Raw genomic sequence first — 10,495 nt, 5'->3', positions numbered from 1 at the left:
TTTATGCATCTTTCTATGCATAAAATCAAATTTAATGAGAATAACACTTTTGAATTAAAAATAAATCCTTTATGCATCTTTCTATGCATACATCCAATTTTAATGAGAATAACACTTTTGAAATAAAAATAAATCTTTTATGCATCTTTCTAAGCATAAAACCAATTTTAATGAGAATAACACTTTTGAAATAAAAATAAATCTTTTATGCATCTTTCTAAGCATAAAATCAATTTTAATGAGAATAACACTTTTGAAATAAAAATAAATCTTTTATGCATCTTTCTAAGCATAAAACCAATTTTAATGAAAATAACACTTTTGAAAAAAAAATCCTTCATGCATCTTTCGATGCATAAAATTAAATTCAATGAAAACAACACTTTTATAATAAAAATTTCCATTATGCATCTTTCTATGCATAGAAATTAAATTCAATGATGAAAATAACATTTTTATAATAAAATTTCCATTATGCATCTTTCTATGCATAGAAATTAAATTCAATGAAAACAACACTTTTATAATAAAAATTTTCATTATGCATCTTTCTATGCATAGAAATTAAATTCAATGAAAACAACACTTTTATAATAAAATTTCCACTATGCATCTTTTCATGCATAGAAATTAAATTCAATGAAAACAATACTTTTATAATAAAATTTCCATTATGCATCTTTCTATGCATAGAAATTAAATTCAATGAAAACAACACTTTTATAATAAAAATTTCCATTATGCATCTTCTATGCATAGAAATTAAATTTTTATAATTAATATATCAATGATATCCATGCATATTCATAGGTGAATATGTACATGGAGTAAATTAAAATATTTCTTTTAGAATGCACAAATGGTGGGAATTACTCTTTTAGAATAACATAAAAATAAACTTTCTTTTCCATAAAATTCAAGAAAATTTTACCATAATCCACCTTTGTATGGCTGACCATTTCTCAATTTGTAACATTCTATTTTCTATTTAAATTAACCCCAATAAGATATAAAGGACTCTAATGTACATAATTTTCAACTTCAAGAGAGTAAACAATGAGAAAAGTTTAATCAATTTGTTTGTTAATCATTCTAGGATAAAGAAAGGCTGAATTGTAAGGAAGAGAAGGGGATGGTCTTTTCATCAAGGCATAGCACCAAAATTTAATTTAATCAACTATAAAAAAATAAGAAGATTAAGAAAACCATATATTTAAAATTTAAAAGTAAGAAGAATTTAGCTTACATAGAGTTTGTAAGCTTTCCTTTGGCTTGAGGGATTGAGGGTTCTACTCTTGTTTGGATCAAGAGTGGCCACCAATTACTTTAGAGAGGATTAAGCCAAAAACAATTGAATTATCAAGAAAACTCAATGTAATTGGCTCTAGGTAGGAGTAGAGTAATAGTGCATAAACACTATTAATCTTTTACAAAGGGGGAGGCTTCTATTTATAGGAAAAAATGAGCCTCTAACCAAGCAAACTGATTCTAGAATTTTCCAAATCAGTTTGGTCAATTTTTGACTATTTTTAGGTCAATTTAGCTTACTTTTTAAATCTAGTTGAAACAGGAGAGAGGAGAGATGAAAATATCTCATTATTTATGAGTTTAAAACTCTTCCACACATGTGAAATAGGCGCCTCCTTCATGAGGGGAGATCCCCACACTGAGGTGTCAAAAATGCATCATTTCCTCTAAATATCTCTTCTTTTTTAACTAATAAACCTTATCCTTAGTCAACTCTTCATCTTATGTGAGTATTTACTCATTTTTGGGAGATTTTCTTTTATTCTTCAATTTATCTCATTCCTACATTTGGATTAATCTTATTGGTCCAGGGGAACCTTAATTGGACCATAATCCAAATTTTTTTGAAAATCTGGACCCTTAGGCTAAGGTCCTTTTTACCTATTTTCAATTAATTCCAACTGTACATTGGAAAGTTCTTTTTGAATTTCTCTTTCAAGGGAAACCATTTTAGACACTAGGAGGATTTTTGTATCCAAAAATATCTCAATTTTGAATTACCTCCCTCTAGACATTTTCGCTCTCTCTAGGCCAAAACAGGGTAAAATAGGATCTTTCTTTTATTTTAGAGAGGGGAATAATTATAAGATCAGAAGGGGAGGTTCCTATTCCTAGGATTGATGAATTTCTGGATCGGTTAAGTGGTACCCAAATGTTTACAAAGATAGATCTCAGATCCGGGTACTACCAGATCAGAATAAAGGAGCAGGACATCCCAAAGACAGCATTCAATACTTGCTATGGGCACAGTCATGCCATTTGGATTGACTAATTCCCTAGCAACATTCAATCGTCTTATGTAAGATATTCTCAGAGAATACTTGGATGATTTTGTTCTTGTAGTCTTTGATGATATCTTGCAGACCATGAAGATCATGTGCGCAAGGTCCTATCTCATCATCTCTATTCACATCACATCCATCCATCCATTAACATCTATCTGATTCACATCACATCTATTCACCTCACATCTCATCACCTCTATTCACATCACATCCATCCATCCATTCACATCTATCTGATTCACATCACATCTCATCACATCTATTCACCTCACATCTCATCGCCTCTATTCACATCACATCTCATCGCCTCTATTCACATCACATCTATTCACCTCACATCTCATCGTCTTTATTCACATCACATCCATCCATCCATTCACATCTATCTGATTCACATCCATTCACATCTATCTGATTCACATCACATCTCATCACATCTATTCACCTCACATCTCCACCTCTATTCACATCACATCCATCCATCCATTCACATTTATGTGATTCACATCACATCTTTTCACATCACATCCATCCATTCATTCACATCTAATCTGATTCACATCACATCTAATCTGATTCACTTCACATCTCATCACATCTATTAGAATTTAAACATAGAATTTAAGAGAATTCTAATTTTGATATAAAGATTTTTTACGCATCTATTAATGCATAAAAATCAACTTCAGTGGGTATAACACTTTTATAAAAATCCTTTTATGCATCTATTTATGCATAAATTCAAATTTAAGAAAAATAACACTTTTGAAATAAAAAAAAATCTTTTATGCATCTTTCTATGTATAAAACCAATTTTAATGAGAATAACACTTTTGAAATAAAAATAAATCCTTTATGCATCTTTCTATGCATAAAACCAATTTTAATGAGAATAACACTTTTGAAATAAAAATAAATCCTTTATGCATCTTTCTATGCATAAAACCAATTTAATGAGAATAACATTTTTGAAATAAAAATAAATCTTTTATGCATCTTTCTATGCATAAAACCAAAGAATAACACTTTTGAAATAAAAATAAATCTTTTATGCATCTTTCTAAGCATAAAACCAATTTAATGAGAATAACACTTTTGAAATAAAAATAAATCTTTTATGCATCTTTCTATGCAAAAAATCAATTTTAATGAGAATAACACTTTTGAAATAAAAATAAATCTTTTATGCATCTTTCTAAGCATAAAACCAATTTTAATGAAAATAACACTTTTGAAAAAAAGAAAAATCCTTTATGCATCTTTATATACATAAAATTAAATTCAATGAAAACAACACTTTTATAATAAAAATTTCCATTATGCATCTTTCTATGCATAGAAATTAAATTCAATGAAAATAACACTTTTATAATAAAAAATTCCATTATGGATCTTGCTATGTAGAGAAATTAAATTCAATGAAAACAACACTTTTATAATAAAAATTTCCATTATGCATCTTTCTATCCATAGAAATTAAATTCAATGAAAACAATACTTTTATAATAAAATTTCCACTATGCATCTTTTCATGCATAGAAATTAAATTCAATGAAAATAATACTTTTATAATAAAATTTCCATTATGCATCTTTCTATGCATAGAAATTAAATTCAATGAAAACAACACTTTTATAATAAAAATTTCCATTATGCATCTTTTTATGCATAGAAACTAATTTTTTATAATTAATATCAGTGATATCCATGCATATTCATAGGTGAATATGTACATGGAGTAAATTAGAATATTTCTTTTAGAATGCACAAACGGTGGGAATTACTCTTTTTCACAAAATTCAACAAAATTTTGCCATAACCTCCTTTGTATGGCTGACCATTTCTCAATTTTTAACATTCTATTTGCTATTTAAATTAACCCCAATAAGATATAAAGGACTCTAATCTACACAATTTTCAATTTCAAGAGAGTAAACAATAAGAAAAGTTTAATCAATTTCAAGAGAGTAAACAATAAGAAAAGTTTAATCAATTTGTTTGTTAATAATTCTAGGATAAAGAAAGGCTGAATTGTAAGGAAAAGAAGGGGATGGTCTTTTCATCAAGGCATAGCATCAGAATTTAATTTAATCAACTATAAAAAATAAGAAGATGAAGAAAACCATAGATTTAAAATTTAAAAGTAAGAAGAATTTAGCTTACATAGAGTTTGTAAGCTTTCCTTTGGCTTGAGGGATTGAGGGTTCTACTCTTGTTTGGATCAAGAGTGGCCACCAATTACTTTGGAGAGGATTAAGCCAAAAACACTTGAATTATCAAGAAAATTCAATGTAATTGGCTCACATCCACATCTATCCATATCTCATCACATCCATTCACATCTCATCACATTCATCCACATCCATCCATTCATTCACATTCACATATATCCACATCCATTCATTCACATTCACATCTATCCACGTCCATCCATTCATTCACATTCACATCTATCCACGTCCATCCATTCATTCGCATGCACATCTATCCACATACATCCATTCGTTCACATGCACATCTATCCACATCCATCCATCCATTCACATGCACATCTATCCACATCCATCCATTCATTCACATTCGCATCTATCCAGATCCATCCATTCATTCATATGCACACCTATCACTTCACATCTCATTATCATATCCATTTACATCATATCACACCCATTCACATATCATCACATCTCATTCACATCTCAGTCACATCCACATCCACATCCATTTACATCACATCACATCTCATCCACATCTCATCACATCCACATCCATCCATTTACATCACATCACATCTCATCCACATCTCATCACATCCACTCACATCTTATCACATCGCATTCACATTTTATCACATCTTATCACATCACATTCACATCTTATTACATCACATTTACATCTTATCACATCACGTTTACATCTCCTCTTATCACATTCACATCTCATCTAATCACATCGCATCCATTTACATTCATTCGGCTCTACATCACATCTTATCACATCCGCTTTTAGTACTATTTTCTACTTTAGATACCGATGGGACTTTTCTAAGTTTTTGCCAATTGCTTGGCCTAGTTAAAGGTACTTTTTCTCGATGGATATTTTCATATTCTTTCTCAAATTTCTCAAGTGAAATATATTCAATATTCTTCTTTTGAGTAAAAGATTCATGGGATTTACAAAAATCAATTCTATCCATATTTCCCAATAAAATTAATAATGCTTAAAATTTCACTAGTCTTTTGATAAATACTCATAATTTAAATTATGATTATCTCACTAGATTAAGCTAATTCCATTATTTCTCTTTTCCCAAATTGATAGTTTAATCTAGTTCTCATTTAGAATCAATCAAAGTAGTTTTTAACTACTTATAAATAATCTAAAAGAAATAACCATTATCAAGCCTAGAGTTTAGCTTTGAATTAAGAGACTATCATTGAGAAGCATCCTTTTTCAAGGGATTTAGCCATAAAGATGGCTATTCTTTTAGAGAGAGAGATTTACTTAAATAAAGCATTACAATTTAAGCATAAAGGTTAACTTAATGCTAATTAAACATTAAAAAACTTAGGGAAAGCTTGATTTGAATTAAAACAGTCATTTTGAAAGCTTCTCAAACTTGAGAGGGGTTGAGAAGAAGAAAGTTATTGAGAAAATTGGAAAAAACCATAAAATTTAATTTTACCTCCAAGTTTGGCTTGATTCTCTAATTGCAGTGAAGTCCCCAACCAATCAATTGGTCCACCAAGAGGAGAAGAGCAATTCCAAGAGTTGTTGTAGAGAGAGAGAGCTCCAAGCTCTCAAGAGAGAGAAAAATTTAAAGGATAATAGAAAATATGATTATTTTAATATAATACTGGCATGGGAAAGCTCCAATATTTTTTTTAACAAAAGACTAAGGGCCTATTTATAGGTGAGGGAGGCCACTAACCAAGTCCAACTCGGTTCTTGAATTTTCTAGGTTTAGTTTGACTCAATTTAGACAAGATTTGGATCAATTTGGCTCCCTTTTTTATTTGGTTTGATCCAAGAGAGATAAAATTATCACAACTTTTTTGAATTAAAAACCCTGCTGCACATGTGAAAGAGGTGCCTACCTCAAGAGTCCCCCTTTCCTTATTTACCAAGGTGTCAAAAATGCATCATTATTCCAAAATATCTCATTTTTTTAGTAATATCTTATACTTTTTAACTTTTTAACTAATAAACCTTGTACTCAGTCAACTCTTCATCTTATGTGAGCATTTACTCATTTTTGGGTAATATTTTCTTTTATTCTTTGGATTTATCTCATCCCAACACTTGGATTAATCCAATTGGCCCATTGGAACCTTAATTGGACCATAATCCAATTTTTTTTGAAAATGTAGACCCTTAGGCTAAGGTCCCTTATACCATTTTCAATTAATTCCTAATGCACATTGGAAAGTTTATTTTGAACTTTTGTTTGAGGGGAATCCATTTAGACACTAGTAAGATTTTTATATCCAAAGATATCTAAATGTTGGATTATCTCTCTCTAGGCCAAAACAGGGTAAAACAAGATCTTTCTCATGTTTCAGAGAGGGGAATAATTTCAAGAGCAGAAGGGGATGTTCTTACACCTTTATACCTCCAAAGCTGGAGGGAGGAATCTTACATCCTACCCCACTTAACAATACGCGAGATGTCCTCATCTCGCAGTTAGAGGATAAACTCTTTCACCTTGAGATCCAGCTGATTTTGGGGTTCCTTATAGTCTGGTCAACTCACGCAAAATTCTGGGATAAAGATCCCTTCTACAAGAAGAACACACAGAACTCATTATCAGAGAACAATTCATTCAGAACATATCATTCATACCCTTAACACAATAATGGTCCATCAGACCAAAAATTTCATTTGAACATTCCTCCCATGAGAATTTTAGTTCTGCAGGTTCTCAATTTGTCACCCTTAATTAGATCCACTGGGTCAAAGGTTAACAGTAGCAATCTGTCATCAGCACAATCCACTAATCTTATAGTGATTTGCTGAAGTCATAATCGTCATTCCAGTTACTAACATCATTATTGGGATTCGTCCCATTCATCCTCATTGTGGCTTTGTTTAACTTTCCCCAGAATTCAGGAATCATCATCTTACAATCAGAATCCAAATCAACTCATCAATTTTCAACCAGAATTCTAAAATCATATCAACCAGCATTCAAAATCATCCTCTAGATAGCATTTTTGCTTATAGCTTCAAGGTCTTAGATTTACTCGTATATATTCTCAGTAAAGAGCTGCAGATATACCCACGGAATATACGGGTAGTCACGGTCCTTGGAGCTATAATGTAAATACCATCATATCTAGGCCCCAAGAAAGTCAAGGATTCCATATAATTGCGGTACTTCCATCTGAAGACAAAATTTTCAATTTATGAATATTCATTCTGAATATCAATTTGTATGAATTTCATCACACAATTACAATCTTTTACTGGTACTTCATAAATTTTTGACATTTCTGGCTTCTCGGTTGTTCCACTTTAGCTAATCTGATACCAGCTGAGAGGTCCCGATCCCCTCCGTGCAATGAATTTGGGGGTGCTAGCAGTGGAAGTAGCACTTCTTACATTGGGCAGAGCCTCACTCGGGGCCTCGCCCATGGATATCTGGACAAGAGACTAATCCCTCGGTTCTTCCAAAATCGAACCCGAAAAAACTTCCCTCGCCCAGAAAGCACGAGCGATTCCTCCAAGAAAATCTATACTAGTGTAGTCATCAAGAGCCTTAACTGAAGTCTCATGGTCGCAGATCAAGGAAAAGACTTGCACTTGGATCAGAGAGTCCAACGCTTTTTTCATCAAGAGGCATAGTCGTTGATTCTTTTCCATAGAACAAGGGTTATCCGGGATTTACTTCAATTATCATAACTTAACAGAATTGAGTCTCATTTTAGGGATCCATCAGTCTAACCTAACCCCATCCATCAGTCCAACCTAACCCCATCCAATCCCATGGGTCAGCCAACCGCCCAACCACTGTAGTGATAGGATCCATTTAGAAATTTGGTTATGTTTTGCCCTGGGTACCAGGGAAAAGAGTTCCTAGGCCCCCTACCCGGCGCTTCAAGCAAACTTCAAGATAGTCACACCACTTACACACCCAATGTGAAATTGCATGTTTCACAGATTCACTTGTCTTTAAAACAATCTTTTTATGAAACCATAGTATCACTGATCATAATCCTCCAAAATATCCAGCTTGAATTCTAATTTCCAATCATTCCTTCATTGGTGTACCTATGGCATCATTGGCAACCAGAACGCTCACCGCCTGTTCACTCAGGGGCCTTTTCAATAGTTCCTAACTCATAGTACCTGACAATATAATCACATAAGAAAATCCAAATGGGCTCTCCGTTGAAGATCAGCAAGATCAACAAACAGATCCATATAAAAGAGCCATGGACTCATCCATTGAGGACCAGCACAAGGACAATCAACCAGATCCATGCCTGAGTTCAGAAAACAAATCTAACTCCTTGTTCCATTTTTCTTCCTCGACGAACACGTGGGTATCTTCAGCGACCCCCCCAAAGCCCAAGCACCGTATGGTCAGCACCCTCTAGGCTCCTTCGCACATCACCTAGTGCTTCACTCATAGGCTGCTTCCTTGGTCCCTCATCCACCGTATACTGGAAGCTCACCATTTAAATCGAGGCTAGTCAAGACTGACCTTGCTACGCGAGACATCCTCGGTTGACTCTTCATCAGCTGTTGCAACTTTATCACTTAGGTCTCCATGACCTCATTCACAAGATGGTCAAAATGCTTCCCCAGCATTCTCGATATAAAATAGTCATTTAAAAATAGGTCATAAATGTAGTTTCTAACTCTCATTTTTCCACATTGTTCCACATCATTTCTCGTTATTCCACATTCTTCTAAATCAATTCACTTTACTTATTCCACATCCAGTCATATCTATTCCCATCATCCTTCATCCATTCTTATCCAATCATATCTATTCCCATCATCCTTCATCCATTCCCAATCATATCATATTACATCTCATCACATCCAGTCATATCTATTCCCATCATCCTTCATCCATTCTCATCCGTTCTCATCCAATCATATCATATTACATTCTCATCCATTCTCATCCATTCTCATCCAATCATATCATATTACATTCTCATCCATTCTCATCCATTCTCATCCAATCATATCATATTACATTCTCATCCATTCTCATCCACATCACATCACATTCATCCACATCACATCTCATCACATCCAATTACATCTACAGATCCTCATCACATCACGTCACATCCATCCTCATCACATCTCATCCATTCACATCTACCCATATCCACATCACATCACATCACATCCATTCACATCTACCCCGATCCACTTCACATCACATCATATCCATTCACATCTACCTAGATCCACATCACATCACATCATATCTATCCATTCACAGTACATCACATCCATTCAGATATCATCATATCACATTCATATCCATTCATAGTACATCATATCACATCACATCATATCTATCCATTCACAGTACATCACGTCCATTCAGATATCATCATATCACATTCACATCCGTTGACATCTCATCGCATCCATTCACATCGCATCCACTCACATCTCATCACATCCATTCATATCTCATCACACCCATTCACATCTCATCACACCCATTCACATCCATCACACCCATTCACATCCATCACACCCATGCACATTCATTGCATCCATATCACATCACATACACTCCATCCTTATCTATCCTTATCACATCACATTCATTCCATCCATATCCCATCACATTCATTCCATCCACATTACATCACATTCATTCCATCCACATTACATCACGTCCACATCTATCCACATCACATCTCATTCATTCCATCCACATTACATCACATCCACATCTATCCACATCACATCTCATTCATTCCATCCACATTACATCACATCCACATCTATCCATATCTCATCACATCCATTCACATCTCATCACATTCATCCACATCCATCCATTCATTCACATTCACATCTATCCACATCCATCCATTCATTCACATGCACATCTATCCACATCCATCCATCCATTCACATGCACATCTATCCACATCCATCCATTCCTTCACATGCACATCTATTCACATCCATCTATTCATTCA

The sequence above is a fragment of the Cibotium barometz genome, chromosome 50 (genome assembly GCF_041138505.1).
Source record: "Cibotium barometz isolate CiBa-2024 chromosome 50, ASM4113850v1, whole genome shotgun sequence".
Lineage (NCBI taxonomy): Eukaryota > Viridiplantae > Streptophyta > Polypodiopsida > Cyatheales > Cibotiaceae > Cibotium > Cibotium barometz.
The sequence above is the reverse complement of the archived record's forward strand: the minus strand, read 5'-3'. Positions refer to the sequence as shown.